At 49.4% G+C, this 21276-nt stretch overlaps 1 pseudogene; it reads left to right on the forward strand.

Moving 5' to 3' along the window:
- The window catches only part of LOC149345502 (uncharacterized), a 100962-nt pseudogene extending 80431 nt beyond the window's left edge, over positions 1-20531 (forward strand).
- The last annotated feature ends 745 nt before the right edge of the window (positions 20532-21276 follow it).

Below are 21276 nucleotides of genomic sequence, written 5' to 3' on the forward strand. Positions count from 1 at the left end.
AGGCAAACACAAAACACCATACCACCAACAAAGGCAAACACAGATGGGATGTTCCAAACAACAAAGCACCGCTCCACGCTCAAGGGCTTGGAAGTCAGTGAAGGCCCCACCAGGCTTCTTTTTGGTGCCAAACAAAATCCTGCTCCAGAATGCTGACCCGTCAATTTTGCCCGAATTAAGTGCCAAAGCGATCGTCCGCGTCACACTTGAGGTCACCAAAGACGGACTGCCACGTTGCATGATAAGCGGTGATGTGTAAAAGCCTACAAATTTTGAACAAAAGCTCCATTCTTTATCAATCAAAGCTCTTACACCCCTATACCACCCGAATATCAAAAGTCTGCTTAAAATTTGGCCCACGCTCAGTTTAATCCACTGGCTGTTCGCTATAGAACATGACAATCCAGTTAAACGCCCTATGAATCGACTACGCATCAGAATCCGTACTCATTCTAGAAGAGGCGAAAGTCTGCTCTTAAACTCAGTCTCTCTGTTCTTCACCTGTCCTAATCATCTATATACAAAGCTGCTACAGCTGGCGGCATGCAAAGGAAAGCCAAGAACTTTGAACTGCGTGACGACAGGAATGGGAGAGCCAGAAAGGTGGAGAGAGACGAATTGGTTGTGTGAGCGCTGGTATGAGGAATGGTTGAGGAGAAGGAGCTCGGATTTTTCAGGAGCAGGAGAGAGGCCAGCAGTGGTGAGAAAGGAGTCGATGAGATCTAGGCCACGTTGCAGGGTGTCCTGTACGTGACCGGGAGAGCCAGACGAACACCAGAGTGTGATGTCATCGGCGTAAAATATATGATGCAGGTCGGGAATTTCAGCTAGCTGGGAGGCGAGAGGGGCCATAGCAAGATTGAAAAGGGTAGGAGAGAGAACAGCACCTTGAGGAGTGCCTCGGGTGAGGTTGTGGGGGTCGGACAGATAGGTGTCGAGTCGAAAGCGATCGACACGTTTTGAGAGGAATGAGCGGATATAACAGTACATGCGGGAGCCACAGTCTAGGGAGGCGAGTTGGGAAAGGATGTGGTCGTGGCAAACATCGTCGAAGGCCTTGCGAACATCGACGGTCACAAGTGCGAGAATTTGAGTGGGGGTAGGTGACAGAAACGTGTGCTGGAGAACCAGAAACATGTCCTGTGCACAGACGTGGCGTCGGAAGCCGATGAGAGAATGAGGGAAGAACTCCCTCGTCTCGAGAAAATTAGAGAGGCGAGTCAGGGCCATTCGCTCAAGGGTCTTACCAACACATGATGTCAGGGAGATTGGGCGGAGGTTAGAGAGAGAGGGAGGCTTGCCCGGCTTTGGAATCATAGAAATGAGGGAGGAGGTCCAGGAGCTGGGCAGGCAGCCGCTGTCCCATCCATCATTGTAGGTTTTAAGGAGGAATTCTTTGGCGCAGTCAGGAAGGTTGCGAAGTGTGGTGTATGTAATGGCATCCTCACCGGGAGCCGAGCGTGTAGCATTAGCAGCCAGAGCCGATTCGAGCTCCCAGAGAGTGAAGGATTGGTCCAGATCGGGGTTAGGTCCACCGCAGTACACCGGGTAGGAGGGTGCCAGAGGGGGCGGGAGATAGAGAGAGGCGAGCTGATCGAAAACATCGGAGGGAGTTCCTTGAGTGAGGGCTTTAGCTAGAGTGGGAGCAAGGGCAGGCTTAGCGCCAAGGAGGGATTTGAAGAGAGACCATGTGGATCGCGAGTGCAATGCAGAGTCAAGACGGTCACAAAGAGCACTCCAACGAGAGTGCTCGAGTGAGGCGCAGTGGGCGACGATCTCGGCCCGCGGAGCAGTCATCCGGGAAGAAAGTTGGGCATTGTGGGGTTGGCAGCGGAAGGAGCGTTGAAGACGTTTACGGCGACGCCATAAACGGAGTAGGTGAGGATCTGGGTCTGGGACTGGGTGACAAGAGCGAACACGACGGCTACTGGACGTGAGCGCTGCAGTGATGCGCGACGTCCAGTCGTCGTAGGATTGAAAGGAGTCAGAGGCGAGATTAGCGCGGAAGGCGTGCCAGTCAGTATGAGTGATCGGATGACATCGAGGGATGTGGGAAAGAGAGGTGGAAATGTGGACAAGATAGTGGTCACTGAGAAGAGTTTCGGCTGTGACTTGCCAGTGAAATGAAAGTGAACCCCGAGATAAAGTGAGATCGGGTGTCGTGGGGCGCTGTGAGGCAGTGCCCGCTCGAGTAGGGGAGCCAGGAGTATTGAGAAGGGTGAGGTGGCGTTCCTGGGCCTGACAGTGGAGGAGGCGGCCGGGTTTGAGGGTTTCAGGGTAGCCCCAGAGTGTGTGAGGGGCATTAAAGTCGCCACCAAAGAGGAGATGGGAGTTAGAAGGAAGAGAGTGAAGGAACTTGCCCAGGGCGGAAAATAAAGAGGAGGTAACAGGGGGGCTGTAGAAAGACAAAAGGGCGAGTGAGACGCGGGAAGAAGGGTGGTAGTAGACCACACCAACTAAATATTTAAGAAGGACGGATGGGATATCAAGTGGCTCCACGAGCACGTCGCTACGTACATAAATAGACGCAAGTGGCGTGGCCGTAGCGGCATGGTAGTCGCGGTAGCCTGGGACAGTGCGGGCCGTCCGGGTCTCCTGGAGAAGGAGAAAATGGGGCAGGGAGGGGTGGGCGAGTAGATACTGGTGTAGGGGGGTCTTATTATGGCACAGATTTCGGCAGTTCCACTGCACAATCTCGAGGTCCTCGCCAAAAGCCATTATGATAGTGTAGAGGTAGCACTTCGTGAGGGTACGCGTTCCTTCTTTTTGGCCGGGGGCAGTGACTCATGCAGGGATTGGAGCGTAGAAGTGAAGGATTCTAATTGTTTGGATTGTGCTTGGAGGGTGGTAAGAATCTGCAGAACCGATGTCTCTAGCTGAACCAAGCGAGTGTGGTGTGCCTGTGTGGTGGTTTCGAGAAGATCAGCCAAAGGGGCGACCTGGGCGGTGGAGGAGCGAGTGGTGAGTGTGGCAAGGTGCTCATTTAGCTTGGTAAGCTGGGAGGTAAGAGAGGAGGTGGTTGTCTGGAGGGTTTGGGTCAAGGCGTGGATCTGTTGTAGGTCGTGGGAAATGCGCTGTTGCTCTCGCTGCTGGCGTTCCAGCAGAGCGAGCCGGAGGTCGAAGGAGCGGCTCTCGTAAGTCAGGGATGGAGAGGGTGGTGCAGTGGAAGAGACGCTGGAAAGGGACGCTGGAACCGAGGAGCCTTTAACTTTGGCGGCGTAGGAGCCTGGTGGTGACGTGACCGGAGCTGACGGAGGTTCATGATTAGAGGAGGAAGAGGGGGTGGGTTGCGTGGCCCGGCGCAAAGCTAGGCGTAGTAGGTACGCAGCTTTGGCACACTCGCGTTGTTTACCGAGGAGAAAGGGGCAAGTGGGGTCGAGGGAGGGGTGGGTGTTTACCTGGCAATGAACGCACCAGGGCTGGGCACATACATGAGCGGAAGGGTCGGCGGGTAGAGGAGCAGCACAGCGACGGCACTTTGCCGGAACGCTGTGCTGTGGACACTGGTGGGCGCGGTGTCCAAGAGCGAGACAACGGGTGCAGGTGGGAGGCTTAGGCTTATGGGGACGGCACCGGAAGGCAACGCGTTTGAAATACACAAAGTGGGGGATTACGGTTCCAGCGAAAGTTATGAGCACCGACTGAGTGGTGCCCATCATACGAGCAGCAAGAATATCGGTTTTGAATGATTCGATATCATGCATGAGGTCATCAGGGGTGAAGTGGCCACCGACGTTATGGATGACGCCGAGGCATGAGATGGGAGGATTAGGGGCATATGTTTTAATGTTGATAGGCTTACCGTGAAGCTGAAGATGCGTGATAGAAAGCAGGAGGTGGGCGGTGAGAGGGGAATGAGTTTTTAAAAAGACGAGGCTTTGGGCTGGCTTGGCCTGAAGGGTAATCTCCGCACTGCTCTCGGAGGACAGTTGTGCAGCGGAGACGACTGCGGCGAGGACGTCGTAGAGCGGTATCTTGGGGTTGAGGGTGCCAGGGGGAAGCTGGATGCCAACTGTGATGAGCTCGGTGCGGGGCCGGGTGGCAGAGACAGGCTTACGGCAGGCACCGATGGTGGTCCAGCCGACCTCAGGGGCCGGAATGAGATGGCCGTCGACCGGGGACGCCGTAAGGTCCATGTCTGCTGTGTCGTCAGCCTGAGCCGCAATCTGCGACGCAGGTACCAAGGTGCTGGACTTGCTGTCAGCGGGAAGTGTGGTCCGAGTAGATGCGGCGGCACTGGCGGCGGCGACGAACGCAGTCGACTGCGCTGCGTCTGTGGGCCCGAAGCTCTTGGCTTCCCTTATTGCGTGGAGTTGGCCAGCAGTGGACGCCGCGGCGGTGACGAACGCTGCCGGCTGCGTTGCGGCTGTCGATTCGTAGCTCCCAGCGTCGTTGAACGCGACGGGAATGGGAGCGGTGGTGTGGCCGGTGTTGAACGTAGCCGGTTGAGACATGGCTGTAAGCGTGGTTGGAGTAGGCCCCGCGGCGGCCTCGTCGGAAGAAGTTGACACCGGCGAGGTATGGGTGGGTCTCGGCTTCAGGGGCTTGTTGAGACGCTGCATGCGAGAGGTGCAGGCGCGGCGCGTTAGGGTTAGTGAGGCGCCGCGCCGCAGCATATTTTTGGAGGCGCTTGGAGCGCCAGCTCGACAGCGGGCCGTGATGCGAATGGTGTCCTCGTGGTGCGGATGTCTTCCTGACGCGATGGAGTTTAAATCCAGGGGTGGGCAAGGCCCTGGACCAGGCCAGGAGCAGGTGAAAAACGGAGCACGATAGTCAGCCAGCTAACCAGGGCGGCGCCACCTAGCGGAATCGCAGTCCTTTATAACTTAGTGAAAATACTCTTTCTCAATGTTATGAGAAAATACAACCCTATCAGATCAACTCTTAATTTTTAGCCTAAAACAAAGTAGCCTTTCCCTTCAAAATTTCACACACAAAAAGAAGGATAAAAAAACAGCTATTTCGAATGGCTACGCGGGGGTGAAGCTCACTCCCTGCCGCCGCATTGAAAGGAGACGTGGTTATGGTGCTCGGCTGCTGACCCGAAAGACGCGGGTTCGATCCCGGCCGCGGCGGTTGAATTTCTTTGGATAAGAAATTCGAGGCCCGTGTACTGAGCGATGTCAGTGCACGTTAAAGAACCCCAGGTGGTCGAAATTTCCGGAGCCCTCCACTACGGCGTCTCTCATAACCTTAGTCGCTTTGGGACGTCAAAACCCTATAAACCAACCGTAAACCAACTTAACCCTTCAGACGCGCCCGCTGGGGTCGCGCTCTGACTGATGGTATTGCTGTCACTCCGCGACAAAAGGCCTCTGGAAAAAACCATCCGCGATTGCCTCTGTCGTCTCTGCGCCCCCTCGACGCGCTCGGAAAGCCTTGGGAGCACATGCAAAGTCGAGAACCGGCTCTTGGCGACGAACAACGATCAGCACGAGAAGTTACTCTTTGTTCTCGCCCCCAGCTCGAAGCTAGGCTACCATTTAGCCCTGCGCGCTTCCTGGAATTGAGTGCCGAAAGTGAAGGACGCCTCCCTCTTCTCATCGACGCGCGCCGAACATGCTTGCATGCGTCATCTATCTTGCTGGATTCCCGCACTCGCATGCGCTGAGGGTCGCGCAGCTTAGCGTCTTCTAATCTCTTCGGCCGCATTGCCTTTTCCCTTGCAGCTTTTTGTCAGATCGGAGCGGTCTGGGTTTTCCCGCAGGCTGATGCCCTTTAAAAACCTCCCTCCTGTTCTGTTTAGAAGATGCGGTCCTCCCTTTCTGTTACTGCGGTCGGATTTAGAACAATCTACGCGTGTCGTCTGACCAGTAACTTTAGCCGAAAACTTACGAGCTCCAATGCGGGAAGGTTTTCCTTTGCCCTCTGCTGCATTTACATCTGTGCTAACACTGGCACCTTTGGGCCTCACATTTGGGGCCTCACATTTCAAACGTTTCCTTTTGGTTCTTGCCCTTTTTCTTTCTTGCTTAGAACGATCCGCGTGCATCGCATGAACAAAGACTGCCTCCTCCAGCCCATGGCATGCATCGCGTGATCCTTCCATAGGTGGCAAATTGACCTCTTTGCCTTCGCAACAGATGGTCATCTCCACACAGCTGACAGACGGGCTTTCAGCTGCCCCCGAGTTGTGCAGTTCGCTTCGCTGAAGGTAGTACTCCGGCGCTTTCTTATCGCCCTGAGCGCTTTCCTCTGAAACGCACTGCTCGTCTAGAATCGGGCTCTCTCCCTCTGCCTCAGCCTGGCTTTCAAAACGGGCTTGTAACCCAACAGCAGCTCCTAACTCTTTATACCCCAGCTTCGCCGAGGTAGCCACAACTTTGGCTTGTTCACTGACGCCGCATTGACGTTTAACTCACATTTACCACGATTCACAATTCCTAAAGGGCTTCCCTTTGTTTCCCTTTCGAAATATCTACCTTTAGGGAAGTTATCCCTTTCACACCCGGGCTGGTTAGTCGCCTGTACAGGCGCCTTTCTAGCGTCCTCGCGCCTTACCAACTCGGCGATGGTTCCTACTGTCACTGCACAGCCTCTCTTCGGAGCTCTCTCTTTTTTAAACCGTCGGTGCTGGTTCATTCATTCAGAATTCATTCATTCATTCGGAATTTATTTCAGACAAGGGAGAGGTTGCCAGGGTAGCGTGGCAAAAGGCATAGGTAAATTGCCCGATGAGGCCACGCCACCAGGATGACAGGCGGCACCACAGGCCACAAAAATCAAGAAAAGCATTACATGATAGAACACAGGTTCATTATTTTTACACAATATACTTAGACAACCTTGGAAAACACTGGCTTTCAGCGGAAAAACGAAGAGCATACTTTAACCACAATTCGACCATAGCAATATTTACAAAATATACACAACTGATATGTATACGTTTAGTGTTCATCTTTAAGGTTCATATATGAGCATTGAAAGGGAGCAAAGGAAGGAATGCGGCGTCGAACGACTGAGACATCTGGCCGTCAAGGACGCGGCCAACGCAACGGGAGGCTTCTACGAAGGGAGACAGGAAGGGGGCGGTCCCGCGATTCGGCTGCAGGGACGCGCCATACGAGGTCTGTTAGAAAAGTATCCGACCTTTGGCCGAAGAAAAAAAGCTGGCATAACTGGAGCGTTGCAAACCTAATAACCTTCAAAGTAGTCTCCTTGGGGCTCCATATACATCTCCCAGTGGTGCTGCCATTGTTGGAAGTATTCCGAAATGGCCCTTTTCGGAATGAAATTTAGCTCTGCTGTCGTTGCAGCCATAATGTCCTTTCTTTTCTGAAATCGCGCTCCTTTCAATGGCCTCTTGATTTTAGTAAACAGCCAGAAGTCGTAGGGGGACATGTCAAGAGATTAAGAAGCCTATTGAACTACGGGAGTCTGGTTTTTCGCCAGAAAAGTCTGAATCAAATGCGAGGAATGTGCAGGAGCAATGCCGCGAGGGATGCGCCAATTTCTTGTTGACCTCAATTCCGGTCTCTTGCGCCGCACAGCACCAACTAGGTGATGGAGGACATCCCTGTAGTACTCTTTAGTCATTCTTTGATCCTGTGGGGTGCGTACTGGTGGTGTGCCACACAGAGGGAGTCAAAAATGCAGTCAGCATCACTTTGACATTGCTGCGCACTTGGCGGCCCTTCTTTGTTCTTGGTGACGTGGAATGCGTCTTCTGTGATGACTGGGATTTGGTTTCCGGGTCGTAACCGTACACCAAAGACTCGTCACTAGTGATTACGGCGTCGGTGAAGTCAGGGTAACTGTTTGTGGAATCCAGCATCTCCCGTGAGACTTCAACACGAAGCTGCTTTTTCTCCACCGTCAGCAGCTTCGGCACGAATTTCGCCGCAACTCTCTCCATGGCCAAATCTTCGGTGATAATGGAATGTGCAGAAAAATTGCTGATGTCCACTTCTTCCGCAATTTCTCGCATAGTCACACAACTGTCCCGCATCACTACAGCGTTCACTTCGGCAATTACCTTGTAATTTAGGCATGTTGATGGCCGACCGGAGCGTGGCTCTCTCTCCCCAGATGTGCGGCCGTCTTCAAACCAGTTGCACCACTGCTTAATCTGTGTGCTGCTCATAGAATCATCACCGAAAGCCGTGTGAACATTTCGAATCGTTTCCACTTGGCTATCGCCAAGTTTCTGGCAAAATGTGAGGTAGTAGCGCTTCTCCTCTCGCTCCGCCATTTTCCTTGCAACAAAAAACCGACGAGACCACTGCGCACTGCCTCACTCAAACGCTGCTTCCCAGCGACTGACGCTATCGGCAGGCGGGAAAAAATTGGTGCATGCGCACGAGGGTTCAAGGTCGGCTGCTGTAAGCGCGCTTGTTTCATATCCATCAGGTGTTCGCAAAAAAAAATAAAGTCGGATACTTTTCTAACAGACCTCGTATGTAAGTTATCCCATAGGAGCCGCCGTGCCAACTGGTCGGAACGGCTGATGAACGGCCGGACGAGGCGCCCCCCTGTCGGAGTGATGTCTGTGAAGCGTCGTGCGGCATGGTCGCAGGGGCCGGGAACAAAAGGGCTTAATGGGGTCCTCGTGGATGCTCCCGCAACGGGAGAAGGCACACCGCGAGACTTCGGGCGGCCGAGGGGTCTCGAAGACGTAAACAAGTCGTAAATTTAAGGATGTCACTGACAACCGCGGGACGGAACGCCAGCAGCTTAGCGGCAGATGAGACCCCGTGGGTTGCCAATGCTTGGAAACGATGACCGAACGTGCTTGCAGAAACGGGCGATGCCGGGGGAACGACTCGGCGCACTTGCATTTGTTTTTCGCTTGATTTCAGGAGGGGAGAGAGTTTGGTCAACACTGCAGAAGCTGAGGGCGGGGCATGTAATCCCGTGTACCAATCGAGTTGTGCTCGCTTCCGGGAATGTGGTTTGATTTTATTAACTCTTGATGCTCCTTTTTCAGTACATGTTTTAGGGAGAGGGTTACAGACATTCTCAAAGCTAGAGAGACCGAGCTACAAGTACGGGAGCCAATGGTGTAAAGAATTAGCCGCGATTGGTTAGTGCTGGTTTTGCCGGGTTTGGTCAGTGTTGATTGCGGGTCACGCCTCGCAGTGTTTAAAACCCGGGCACTGTAGCCCGAAAGGTGGTTCTTGGCTAGGGTTTAAGCTAATACCAAGTCTCGGCTGAGTGTGCCGAGCTAGCCAGTTCCATGTTTTGTTTCATGCCACCTTGCTGTAAATATTTTATGTATATAAACTTCAGTTAACCTCTTGTCTTTTGATCAAGCGTCAACCTCTTGTCTTTTGATCAAGTGTCGCTGTCTAAATTCTCCCAACACCGTCTCTGACCCGGGGCCTACCTTCTGGGCAATTGCACCAGTCTCATCAAGAAGAACGAAGCAATCAAAAACATCGGCTTTCAGAGAGAACGAGATTTCACTGGGGTGCTGCGTGCAGTATCCAGAATAGCAGGGTATTGATTAATTAAGTCAGGAATTTGCAATCCTAACCTCTGAAAACCATAATTTGTGCGCACACGAGGTGTTTCCATACATTGTTTCCGAAATTGGTATGTGCTAAGTTTAGTGTGACAGGTGGTTTCGAAGGTTATTTTCTCTGTTTATACTGGCGTAATATTTCGAGACATAGTTTTTATGTGTGCAGTTTACTTAATTATAGGATTCCATAAGATCTAAATAAAGGCCGACAGCTGTGCAATAACTGTATTTCCCAGTAACTCGTAATGTCCGCCTCTGAACTGCAAGGAGGGAATCTCGAAAATGAAAAATCAGTAGCGCCGAAACACACAGTAGTGTGTTTTTCGGCGCTACTGTTTTTCCATTTTCGAGTACAATGAACCATCAAGCCCAAATAGAAGTTCTTCTAAACTATAAGGGAATCTCGATTTGTCTGTGTCGTCGTTAACCATACAAGGGAACTGTATGTTAAACGGCAATGTATTAATGAAGAGTATATTTGCCGCTTTAAGACGCCGGGAGATAATATCTCAATTTTTTTAAAATGCCAACCGCCCGACAAAGATCACTGCGAAGCTGATCAACATGCGAGTTCCAAGAGAGATTTTCTTGAAACCGAACACCTAGAAAACGAATTTGTGAGCACTGTTGCACCTGAATGTTTTCAAAGTTTAAGTTTAGGTTTCAGGAGATTTTACGCCTTTTGCCCTGAAGAAAATATATTTCGTCTTACTTGCATTTAATTTCATCCTGTTTAGTTTTAACCATGTACTGAAGTTTGTGAACCAATAGTTAGCCTTTCATTCGAGTGTGTAGGGGGTCAATACCTGAGAAAAAGACATTTATATAATCAAAGTACAACAATAGGTTTTCGCTGTCTGATATATTTACAATATCATTCCGGTATAAAATAAAAAGTACAGGCCGTAGAGTAGATCCCTGAGGCACACCCTATTTTATTGTCTTCACGTGTGAGGCTGCAGGATTTATTTATGAAAGTAAATTGCCCTCTTGACGTTAACTAGCTCTCAATTACGGTCCACTACACGCCACGGAATCCGTAAAATGTAAGCTTTCTTACTAGAACATGGTGCTGAACACACTCGAATACTTTTCTGAAATCGAGGAAAATTCCCAGGGTGTGGGCCTTTTCTTCTATGTTGTTTAGAATTTTTTCCTTTATCCCATGGAGTGCGGTTTCGGCTGATCTATCTTTCCTAAAGCCAAATTGCTCATCGGCTACAATATTTTGCACAGGGAGAAATCGGAAAAATCTTTTGTTTATAACCTACTCGGCTACCTTTGCAAATACTGGTAGTACTGATATGGTCCTGTTAGTGGTTCTGTTAGTTCGGGGCGTGGGAGCCCCTCATGCGAGGAACCTCTCAACACAGTTGCTGGGTGGAGACTGGAGGTTTATTGCTTTAGAGGGAGAGAGAGAGGGCGAGTGTACAAGAAAACGCTTCCGCTGCTGTGGGAGCGTGGATGGTCACGGCATGGTGCCGGTCAGGGGGAATAGGGGAATGCGTTACGGGCTGTAGGGATCAGATGTCGTCGGGGAAGACACCTGGTAGCTTTTGTGGGAGCGGCCGGCCCGCGCTTGTTTCTTGGAAGCGGGCGGCGAGTATGCGCGGAGGAGGCAAGGGCTTCTGGAGAGGCCTTGCGTCGCTTGGTCGACGAACACGACAGTCCTATAAATTGTTAGTTCGTTCGCGTTCGTTAGACTCCGTTTCTCTGCCCTTCATCGCAGGCTTGCGACTATCGAACTGGGCGACGTTCTGTTTAGCCACTTTCGGGATTCTCTCTTGGATCTGCTTTGTCCGACGCCATTCGTGCCGTTTCCACACGTTTTCTGAACGAGCTCTCACGCAGTTACCCCAAGCTAAGTCGAAGACGGGTCCTGTAGCCACCCTATTTTGGCCGCGCTTTGTCGTGCACCATCCATGCCGGTTGTGCGCCATTTCGAAATCCTGTCTTACGGCTTCACATCTCTGCAACTCGGCCATGGACTGGAACGCTGAGGACCCTGTATGGTCGAAGATATATCGTCCTCATTGCTACTTCATTCCCATTAAGCACGTTGAGCTTTGCAAGCCACCTTTTGTCAGCTACAAGTTTTACCCTTATTTAGCTCTGTTGCTAGTTTCTCCATAGCCTCTTCCCGAGCTCTTTTACGTTCCTCCATTTCCATTTACTCAGCTCTTTCACGCTCCTGTTCTTTTGCCCACTTGTGATTATCTCACGATATTTCAAAATCATCATCTTCCTCCGTCTCTAAATTTTGGATTGCCTGAATAGTATCCGAATCTCTCGCTCTTTCCTCCACATCCACTCGTCACTCATCGCACAAGAGCAACAGTTCTTGTCCTCGACAACCTCGACAGGTCCACGGTCTCTGCTTTTAAATATTGGCTTTGCTTGCTCATTGTGATTTTGAGCAACTACTCTTGTGCTACACACATACAAACACCCGATCAACCAGCAGTTTAAATTGTTAACCTAGAATTTCAAGCACCGAGGATCCAAAGCAAAAACCAAGCACTCACCCGCAGATACAGCACCGTGTCACCCGGTTCATCCCACTGCTGCCAGCAGTTGTTGGAGATGTTGGTTCGGAGTCGTTGCTATCTGCTGCCGCGGCTGCTGCTTGACGGAACCGCGGTCAAGTCTTCATCCGTTCCCAGCACCAGGACAGGAGTGCCGTCGAGTCAATGAGTTGGGTGATGGGAGGAAGACTACTAGTGCGTTTATTTACATTTTTACAAGCGTAAGAGCAAACGGGAGAGTCTCTCGGCCACACTCACAGCCGAGTAAAATAGGGCTCTCCTTCTCTAGAGTCCCTAGGCGGGGAACGGCTTCGCCCAGGAGGAACTGTCCTGAACGTTCACTTTCGCGGGCAATGTCACTTTCCCTCACTGGTGGCCACGCCCCTGTCACATGTTCGAGCTTGAGTGAGGAGCATGCCGTCGAGGTCGCGTATGCTGACGATGGTTAGCACTGGTTCCACGGCCAGCTGATGGGAGGCAGGTGTTGCCGGCGCAGGCCCTCAGGGGGGGGGGGGGGGGGGCAACACGCGAAACAAGTCCTTCGTCTCCAGACTTGAACGCGATCACTCGGGGAGATCGCGTCGCTGGCTGCCGGCACGTGGGCCGGCACAGGAAATTAGACGCTTTTGTACCCTAAACTTCGGCCCGACGTTGCTTTCACTGAAAGACGGCCTCTCTCCGACGCAGCAAAGCCCGTTGATTAAAGCCACATGAGGACCTGACAATCTCCTCGTGGGCCATTGCGGCCGGTCTTGAAGCAGCTGTCGAGGAGTAGAAAGCAGGTACTCGGAACCACTCAGGACACACATATGTGCTGGCTGCTTCTAAGCGAGACTGGCTGACGCCGATCTGAACCGCGTTCAGGACTAGCCGGGCCAGGACGGGCAACGCTATATCCTACGTAGGTGGCTTGTGGAATACCCCCCGGTGATCTTGCCTGGGTTTGGTCCTCAATCCGACGACGCGGACTAAGTCAAAAGCTCTTGCGCTGCTACTTCGGTCCCTACAGAATTTCGCGACGCCTTGGAGCCCTGAATGACGTCCCTCACGGGACTCAACAACCTCGACTCCACCGGCGTCCCGAGGTTGTCCACGTGGTTCGCCTGAAGCCCTACTACGAAAGGGCACACGAACTCCCGTCGAGAGTCTGCGTTCGTTTCAGCATCGGGTTGATGCCTTCGGAGAAGTGCGGCTAATGATGCCAGTGCTCGTGCAGACGAAAGCGCCAGTCAAGAAGAGGAAGAAGTGTGTGTTGTGGAAGTGCTCTGGAAGCCCAGGTCCTGGGCTACGCCGCTCTTGACCCTCGACCGCTTAATTCCCACGTGACAATATGTAAGAAATCCACTGTACAGTAGTAGTAGTGTCGAGAAAATGAAATACACCCACCATGGTGGCTCAGTGCTTCGGATCTACTGGTTTAAGCCCCACATCAGAAAGTCTTTTTTTTTAAGTGTGAAGGTACTTTTGAAACGGTATAGCTTTCCCTTTGAGCGGCGCTGGAATAGATGCTGATATGCAATCGGCCCTTATTACAAATTTCTTGTACCTTAGGGGATTCTCCTAAAACGCATGGGAATTAAGCTGTTCCCGCTTCTAGTAGATCGATTTATCCTCTGCGCGCCGTTTGCCACACCTCCCTGTTTATTCTGTCGCTGGAGGGGCTGTCCAGCAGAGGCACTGGTCCTGGGCTATAACACCGGACCAGGACAAACGTTTCATTTATTAACCTTCTCTGCAACCTATTTAGCTTTTCATTTTTCTGTTTGGCTATATAGGGAGGATGGTATTCTGTATTTGCTTCCTTACTACAGATGTACTCTAACTTCGAAATTGAAATTTATTCCGCAACAAAAAGATGCTGCGAGGAGGACAGGAGAAAAGCTGTGTGAACAGCTTGAAAAGCCCTGACCCCCCACGCACGGGGTAGGAAAGAAGCGTGCGGCAAGAGAACACTGTCGGATATGACAACATCTTTGAAAAAGTTAGTATAAAACAGGCAAGAATAACTAAAAAAGCATATCACAACATTATACAAAAATAAACGCAGTTCTTTTGGTGATATATCTGATATGTTAATGTTAGCATCCTTTATCATGTGATTAAGAAGTGTAGGCAATTTAAATTTCATCATTTGATTTCCATAATTGGTTCTACATTTTGGAACATACCACACCTCAGGATGGCGCACATTATCAGCAGAGATGTTTTTCTCTAGCCTTGCTAGGCTAGTGACGGCATCATTATTTTTTATTAAACTGAGTTTATATAAGCGGCACAGTCTGTGATCGTTTATCGATGAAACTTGTATAATGTGGTACTTCTTAAATAGGCCTGCTGTGTGCAAGCGATATGGAACTTCACAGGCGAGGCGTAAAGCCATTTTTTCAAGACAGTAAGTTTGCTAATGTTTCCAGCTGTTGTTGTTGGCCATACAGAAAACGCGTAATTTAATAAAGAAGAAAATAGAGTTATATATGAGCATGTTAACAGGTATAGGAAAATTCTAGCAGTAACGGCGCATAATGCCAGCTGTCCTGGATAGGTTACCAACGATATAGTTTACGTGATCATCCCATGTCATGTTTTCTGAGAAATACACGCCCAGTGATTTAAAGCACTTTACCACTTCAATTTCAGTGTTATTTAAAAAACTAGAAGGTCGCTGGACATGTGTGTGTCGGGGGTCAAATAAAATAGCCTTCGTTTTATTAATGTTTAGCTTTAGGCAGTTAATTTGAGCCCAGGCATTAATATCGGACAACGTTCTATTCGCTCGGATACCTAGATCAACGCACGATTTGCCTGAAAAGAATAAACTTGTGTCGTCAGCATAAATTATGTAATGTGCCGTTGCATCAACGCGAACTATCTCTTTAATATAAAGAATGAAAAGAAATGGTCGCAGATTGCTTCCCTGTGGGACACCTCTTTTAATTGACTTTAATGTGGAGTGTTTTCCTTCAATGACGACAAACTAAGTACGGTATTGTAAGTAAGACGTAATTGATTGATGCGAAATGCCTCTTATGCCATAGTGATCGAGTTTTTGAAGGAAAATTTCAAGATTAATGAGATCAAAGGCTTTAGAAAAATCCGGAAAAAGCTCAAGTACCATATTTTTACATTCAAAGTTTTCGAGAATGAACTCCTTTTGCGGCTCCTCTAGGGGCTCCTCTAAAACGCATTGTAATGTTATTTACGAAGGAAGGCACTACATCTCTTTTTGTTGACATTCACTTTCTCTACTAAGTGTGAACACAGAGATCCTAAGACAGCAAGGTACCATAAGTGTTTGACGCAACTCGTGTCTAAAGCAAAAGACTGTGGCTTCGAGAATTGTACCCTGTACCATGATATTTGAGTGAACTTTTCCCTATTCATAACCAGAACTTTGCTCTGACCTCCCAGCAGGGCGAGAAGATATTTCATTTAGAATGAAAAGAGAGCACTCCTACTACAGGCATTTAATTGCCAGCCTAGGCAAGGGACGTAAAAAAGTAGTAGTTTTGCAGCGGTAGCATGGGCGATCCACAGTGACATTTTTCCGAGTGCTAGTTCCAATTTTCGGGCGAGTCTTGCTTCTTGGCACTTCCGTTTTCGAACTGTCGTCTCCGTGCTAAGAGCGGGCTAACTAGGTTGTCACACATTTTTGTACAAAATTACTGCCAAAGTCAAAACCCCAGACATTACACGATTTATAGCACCATCAACGCCTGGAGCCCATCTCCCTGTTTTAAAGGGCGCCTTAGTCACTCCGCAATGCGCGGCCACAGTTTTTTTTAAACCAGTCAATAACACCGAAGTTATAGCTCTCGCCTTCAAGTTTTTCACCCTGCTCCTCTCCGCCCGTGCCCCCTCTATGTTTTTTTTTTCCTTCTTGCCGACCTGCCCCCAGAGCCAACCTCATAGCTTTCAAATTGCAGTGTTGTGTTCTTGCTTTTTGGTGGTGTTCCTCTCCTCAGAGGGCTTTCTTTGCTTCGTACCCAGAAGTTTGCGAGGGATGCGAAGTTCATCCTTCGGACTGGAAAGCTTGCGGACAGGCATCTTTGAATTTATAGCTTCACTTTGCGTGTCAGATTAAAAGATCCTGCTAATTACCTTGCATGTGAAAGCAGCTCATTGTGGCTCGTCACAAGTCGCACTTCAATATGATTGTCAACGCTACTGTACAAGGAGCCTGGGAGTTCGCTGGAGCAGTAGTTACGAAGTGGAAATTTTCTTGCTTCGAAGACTTCCCCTGCGACTGGCTCTAAATTCAAAAAATTTGAAATAGCAGGCGGCTCTACTAGAGGCGCACTACACACTCATGCTTATATAGAAGAAACTAAAATTATTGTTTTTGTTTGGGGGTATATTCGTGTGAAATAAAAAAAAAACGAAACAGGAAAGCCCACACACAAGGAACTGACTACTCAACTCCGTAGGAAGTGTGTCATTCTGTGCTACGCCAATACCGCACATTTGCTTCGCCTGCCGTTCACCAGTAAATTAGAACAAGGGCAGGAAGAGAATGCCCGCCGCTGAGGCGTTACAGCGAACGCTAAGAAGCCAGAGCAGAGAATGAGTGTGCTTCTTTCGAAATGAAGCGCGAAAACCCTATGATTTTTCTCCTCGCCTCATTTGAAGGCTCGAATGGCTCTAGTATTTTCCACATACTATCATCGCCTCCCTGGTTCCGCCCTGCACCTGAAAATTCAAAATTTGCTAACATGATCAGGGACCCTTTAAAGACGCCCTCGTATCTTCGACAGCTGTGCCTAATAGCTTTCCCAATAGCTTGGGACGTTAAACCCCAATAAACCAAACCAAACCAATAAGACACGTGCGCCCAGTGAAATGCGATGTCAGTGCACGATAAAGAACCCCAGGTGGTCGAAATTTCCGGAAACCTTCACTACGGCGTCTCTAGTAGCCTGAGTTGTTTTGGGACGTTAAACTCTATAAACTAAACCAAACCATTCTGCGGAGGGAATGGATGAAGATTTTGGAATTGGTAGGCTCTCCCTTATGCTTTTTACGCCTGAAAGGAACGGGCGCATGGAAGCTCCTACCCACACTTACAGAACCTTTTTAATTGTTAGCTGGTGTAACTGCGTTAGAAAAAAAAAGTCGTTTCGTGCTATGCTTTTTCAGATCAATTGCGGATGTTAAAACAGTCAGTGAAAGCATAAAGAAGTACATCAACAAAGAAATGCATCGACATGGTTTGAACAAGAGTGACTTTGAAGGACTCGCAATTGTGAACACGCTTCCACCTGCTAATCCGGAAAGTTATCTCCTTGAGGAGGTAAGCTCGGCGACGACTTCTTCTGTCTGTAAAATGTTCGTTTAAGAATTAAATTCTGTTAATAATATTTGATCACAGAAGCTCGGTAATAAGAGCGATTTTGTTTTTATTACGGCCGAAACCGAATGTGTTATTTCTGAGACACGTAAATACGGGACAATCCTCATTAAAATCAACCTATCACATCATCCAGCCTGCAGTCTACGTGTCGTCGCTAGTTAACTGACAGATGGTCCACATATATGTATATCTATATCATGGACGATATATAAATAGAAATTATGAAGGGCAGTTAGCACTATTTACGTCCGCTGAATGCGAAAACTTGCACCCAGGGGGTTCGCCTGCGGCTATGGCATATTAGGCTAATTCAGTGCCCAGCGAAGCTGACCTTTTCGCGGCGCCCGAATGAAACTTGATGATGACGGCGGCACCAAAACACAACGCGATAGACGCCACTAGAGGTCAACACCAGCAGTCCAGCTTTCCGCGACGTGACCGTTTAGTTCGGCAAACTGCAACCACTGGCCGCATCAGCCTGTACTCCTCCTTTCTTTTTTCTTTTCCCCTTTCCTCCCTCGCATAACAATATGCGGCCAGGCGGGAGGGAACACCGGGACGGTGTTGGCCGTTCGGGTTAACCGTTGATCTGATTAACTTAAACTATGTCGGAGGAGGGGAGAGCAAGAAGGGCTTTGTGGGCGAAAGAAAAGTATCAGTACGACGTGAAGCCTTCTCTGCGCCTGGCGAACGCATGTTCAGTAGTCGGATATTGAGAAGGGCACCTAGTGGGAAGAGGAAGAGGGGAGGGAAAGGCAAGATGGTTGAGAGGCTTGTTGAAGTCGGTTGAGGGGAGGAAGGCTCTGTGCCGATTGAAAGCGCTAGCAAGTCAGCGGCCCTTTAGAAGGATGCAAGAATGCTTTCCGTGATTCTTATTGACGAGTTGTAAGGTTTGCAAAAGGCGCGTCCAGGATCTAGAGAAAAGGTCCTGGGAGAAACTATACGCACTGATGCAGTGTGTCATGTCTTTTCGGCGCCGTATTTTTAGCTGTGTCATACCAACTAGACCTAAGTTCCACCGTAGTGAATTACAGGATTTCGACCTCTAATTAGAAGGCCAACAAACAATGATAAAAAAACAGTTAACAGTCAAGGACGCTGAAAGCAGGGGTATGGGATGCTTGTAGAAGGATTTTTGGGCGAACGCTATGGAAGCGTCCAAACGGCCAACTTCAGCAATCATTTGGGAAGTTGCAAGATGCCGTCTTGTTTCTGGAATAGCGGTCGCCTGTCTTGTCGGCGGATCAATAAACCAGCAGTTTTATTGACGTAATGCTATTTCGGAAGCGCATGGAACTCGCCATCACCACGGACATAGCTTAGCTCCAAACTTCGCGAAAGCGCTATTTTTTCCGAAGAAGGTTACCAACTGGAATGCCCTCAGTGTGATATCCAGTGGTGACGTTTTGAGGGCACTTCATGAAGTATTTTAAATAATGTAACTGCATATTTTTCAATTCATTTGTCGGGCATATTTTTACCCCTCATAATTGCTCTTGCATTGTATGTTATTTCTTTGTGCACTTCCTGCTTGGTCCTAAGCTAAATGTCCGCAGTAGTGTGTAAATACATGAAATTTATAAAGCACATCTTGTCAGGAACTTAATGTATCTTACATAAACGAGCGCGACCACGAAAAGTGGCGCTCTCTTTTTTTTTTCTGAGAGGAGTCAGGCACTCCTGGGCTATCTGACGAGACTGAACGTTCTGTTGGACGTCGCCTATCGCATCGTGTACGATTATCATTCACGAATTGAGAGGCCAGCAGTGATAAAAAACGTGTTGAAGTTTTTTTGAGAACGAGAGAGTGGTACAAACGCACTCTTTAAATGAAGGGAGTCTGGTGGAGCAATTGCCGACAGCCCGCAGTAAGGATAATCGCGCCTGTACATAGACACGACCACCACTGCTCTCCAAACAAGCTGCACAGAGCACGAGTAGGGCAGTTTTTTGGTTATCTTACGTAGTTTTCAAACAAATGCATGTTCAGTTGTTAAAGTTTATATGTTCGATTACAATTTAAGAGTAAGTATGACACCGTAAGGGTGTAAATTGCCTTCGATATTCCCGCACGACATTTCCTAATTACTAGCCGCCATGGTACCTTAGTGGTCACGGTGCTCAGCTGCTGACACCAAAGACGCGGGTTCGATACCAGCCGCGGTGGTTGAATTTCGATGGAGGCAAAATTCTGAAGGCTTGTGTTCTGTGCGATGTCAGTGCGCGTTAAAGAACCCAGGTGGCCGAAATTTCCGGAGCCCTTCACTATGGCGTCTCGCATAGCCAGAGTCGCTTTGGGACTTTAAACACCATGGGCAGGATCAGTGGGCAGGCCAGCAGCAGTATCGGCAACATGCTCAGCAACCATTTTTGTCTGGCTCTACAGATTTTGGCGGCACTTCTGTGCGGACCAGTTCCACCGCGTGGCTGCGACCCAGTGGCTACGTCGTTTGACCTGGTCAACGAGCCTTCGCATCGCGGGAATGAATGGTGGCCCAGCGCCTGCGCATCAAGGGCAATCGACGTGGATGTGTTCAGTGAGCCGGCATCGGAAAATCTGGCTCGTACCAGGTGCCCGGCGATTACATTGCTTTCCGTTCCGCAACTGACAGCGCATCGCTTCATCTCGACAACTGTGACGTCACATCACATGGCTCAGCAAGCCCCTTTAAAAGAGCGAGCAACATCGACTTTCTTCAGTGGGCAGGCCAGCAGCAGTATCGGCAACATGCTCAGCAACCATTTTTGTCTTGCTCTACAGATTTTGGCGGCCCTTCTGTGTGGCCCAGTTCCACCGCCTGGCTGCGACGCAGTGGCTACGTCGTTTGACCTGGTCAACGAGCGCTCGCATCGCGGGAATGAAGGGTGGCCCAGCGCCTGCGCATGAAGGGCAATCGACTTGGATGTGTTCAGTGAGCCGGCATCGGAAAATCTGGCTCGTGCCAGGTGCACGGCGATTACATTGCTTTCCGTTCCGCAACTGACAGCGCATCGCTTCATCTCGACAGCTGTGACGTCACATCACATGGCTCAGCAAGCCCCTTTAAAAGAGCGAGCAACATCGACTTTCTTCAGTGGGCAGGCCAGCAGCAGTATCGGCAACATGCTCAGCAACCATTTTTGTCTTGCTCTACAGGTTAGTAAAAACGTTTCCATGTACTGTTATCGTAGTGACAACCGGTTTCTGTTGCTGCTGCCCTGCCCGCAGTGTTTCAAATGTATTCTGGCGCACATTGCTTTATTGCCTACTAACCTAATTCTTTCGGGCGATATTGAGACAAACCCGTGACCAACTGAGAAGCAATTGCTCTCAGAACTGCTAGACGGCCAAAAGAAAGTGCAAGGAACTATTGAAGGAATTATCGACGGTCAGAACGAAATAAAAGAGCAAATGGTTACACTAAACAACAGAATAGATAGCATTGAACAACAGTTGTCCAAACTAGGCACGGCGACAAAACAAGTAAGCGAAATAGAAAAAACAATAGCAGATTTTGACAGCCAGTTGTCCTTTCTGATGAATAAGGTGGACGACTTAGAAAACAGAAGCCATCGCAAAAATCTTATAATTTACGGTATAGAAGAGTCAGAAAACGAGACGCTTGGAGAACTTGAAAACACAGTGAAAGACGACATAATAAAAAAGAAGATAGGTATAACACCTACAGGCATAGAAAGACTTCATAGGCTTGGGCGTAAATCCAGTGACAAATCTAGACCGGTTATCATAAAATTTCTTGACTATCGGGAAAAGGCATCCATTTTACAAGTAGCCTACAAACTAAAAGGATCGTCGTACTCTATCTCGGAAGACTTCTCAAAGCGCGTGCGTGACTTACGTAAACTTTTGTGGGACAGCGCAGGGGAAGAAGAAGCAAATGGCGCTAAGGTAAAGCTGGTTTTTGATAAAGTTAGCATTGATAGTGTTATGTTTGCTTGGG

Source organism: Amblyomma mixtum, chromosome 4 (genome assembly GCF_055824585.1).
Source record: "Amblyomma mixtum isolate Tamu chromosome 4, ASM5582458v1, whole genome shotgun sequence".
NCBI lineage: Eukaryota > Metazoa > Arthropoda > Arachnida > Ixodida > Ixodidae > Amblyomma > Amblyomma mixtum.